Consider the following 2,609-nt stretch of genomic DNA (forward strand, 5'->3'; position numbering starts at 1 on the left):
AGACCGGTTGGGCATACTCCCAGGCTCCCTCCAGGATCCTTGCGAGAGTAAAGATCTGGTCCGTTGTTCCACGACCAGGACGGAATCCGCATTGTTCCTCTTCAACCTGAGGTTCGACTATCGACCGAACCCTCCTTTCCAGCACCTTGGAGTAGACTTTACCGGGGAGGCTGAGAAGTGTGATACCCCTGTAATTGGCACACACCCTCTGGTCCCCCTTTTTGAAAAGGGGAACCACCACCCCGGTCTGCCACTCCTTAGGCACCGTCCCCGACTTCCACGCAATGTTGAAGAGGCGTGTCAACCAAGACAACCCCTCCACACCCAGAGCTTTAAGCATTTCTGGACGGATCTCATCAATCCCTGGGGCTTTGCCACTGTGGAGTTGTTTAACTACCTCAGCAACTTCCACCAGGGAAATTGACGACAATCCCCCATCATCCTCCAGCTCTGCCTCTACCATAGAGGGCGTATTAGTCGGATTTAGGAGTTCCTCAAAGTGCTCCTTCCACCGCCCTATTACCTCCTCAGTTGAGGTCAGCAGCGTCCCATCCTTACTGTACACAGCTTGGATGGTTCCCCGCTTCCCCCTCCTGAGGTGGCGAACGGTTTTCCAGAAGCACCTTGGTGCCGACCGAAAGTCCTTCTCCATGTCTTCTCCGAACTTCTCCCACACCCGCTGCTTTGCCTCTTTCACGGCAGAGGCTGCAGCCCTTCGGGCCCTTCGGTACCTTGCAACTGCCTCCGGAGTCCCCTGGGATAACATATCCCAGAAAGACTCCTTCTTCAGTCGGACGGCTTCCCTGACCACCGGTGTCCACCACGGTGTTCGTGGGTTGCCGCCCCTTGAGGCACCTAAGACCCTAAGACCACAGCTCCCCGCCGCAGCTTCAGCAATGGAAACTTTGAACATTGTCCACTCGGGTTCAATGCCCCCAGCCTCCACAGGGATGCACGAAAAGCTCCGCCGGAGGTGTGAGTTGAAAGTCTGTCGGACAGGGGCCTCCTCCAGACGTTCCCAGTTCACCCGCACTACCCGTTTGGGTTTACTAGGTCTGTCCAGAGTCTTCCCCCACCCTCTGACCCAACTCACCACCAGGTGATCAGTTGACAGCTCTGCCCCTCTCTTCACCCGAGTGTCCAAAACATACGGCCTCAGATCAGATGAAACGATTATAAAATCGATCATTGACCTTTGGCCTAGGGTGCTCTGGTACCAAGTACACTTATGAGCATCCCTATGTTCGAACATGGTGTTCGTTATAGACAATCCATGACTAGCACAGAAGTCCAACAACAAACAACCACTCTGGTTTAGATCAGGGAGGCCGTTCCTCCCAATCACGCCTCTCCATGTGTCTCCATCATTGCCCACGTGCGCGTTGAAGTCCCCCAGCAGAACTATGGAGTCCCCTACTGGAGCCCCATACAGGACTCCATTCAAGGTCTCCAAGAAGGCCGAATACTCCGAGCTCTTGTTTGGTGCATACGCACAAACAACAGTCAGAGTTTTCCCCCCCACAACCCGCAGGCGTAGGGAGGCGACCCTCTCGTCCACCGGGGTAAACTCCAACGTAGCGGCGCTCAGCCGGGGACTTGTGAGTATCCCCACACCCGCCCGGCGCCTCACACCCTGGGCAACTCCGGAGAAGAAAAGAGTCCAACCCCTATCCAGGAGTATGGTTCCAGAACCGAGACTGTGCGTAGAGGTAAGCCCCACCAGATCCAACTGGTAGCGCTCCACCTCCCGCACAAGTTCCGGTTCCTTCCCCCACAGAGAGGTGACGTTCCACGTCCCCAGAGCCAGCGTCTGCTGCCCGGGTCTGGTCCGTCGAGGCCCCTGACCTTCACTGCCACCCATTTGGCAGCGCACCCGACCCCAGCGGTTCCTCCCACAGGTGGTGGGCCCATGGGTTGGAGAGAGAGGTGCCACGTAGCTTTTTCGGGCTATGCCCGGCCGGGCTCCGTGGCAAACCCGGCCACCAGGCGCTCGCTGACGGGCCCTCCATCTGGGCCTGGCTCCAGACGGGGGCCCCGGGCTTCCTCCGGGCAGGGTCACATCATCTCTACCTTTTTTCATGGGGTTTTTGAACCATTCTTTGTCTGGCCCCTCACCTGAGACCACTTTGCCTTGGGAGATCCTACCAGGAGCACAAAGCTCCAGACAACACAGCCCTCAGGTTCATAGGGACACACAAACCTCTCCACCACGATAAGGTGATGGTTCCCGGAGAAGTATATATATATATATATATATATATATATATATATATACATACACACACACATATATACACACACACATATATATATACACATATATACACACACACATACACACACATATATACACACACACACATACACACACACACACACACACACACACACACACACACACACACACACTCACTCACACAAAAGCAGTAAATCTCCATATTTGAGAGGCTGAAAACAGCCTTTTCTGCCATGTTTGCATGAAAAATTACTTCAATAATTAATTATCATAATAGTTGGCGGGGGGGTTTTCTGTCGATGGACTAATTTATTTAGTCAACTAACCACTGAGCTGTGTTTCAATATCACTGTTAGCCGTCAGGACTCTTCAT

The sequence above is a fragment of the Sander lucioperca genome, chromosome 5 (assembly GCF_008315115.2).
Source record: "Sander lucioperca isolate FBNREF2018 chromosome 5, SLUC_FBN_1.2, whole genome shotgun sequence".
In the NCBI taxonomy this organism is placed as follows: domain Eukaryota; kingdom Metazoa; phylum Chordata; class Actinopteri; order Perciformes; family Percidae; genus Sander; species Sander lucioperca.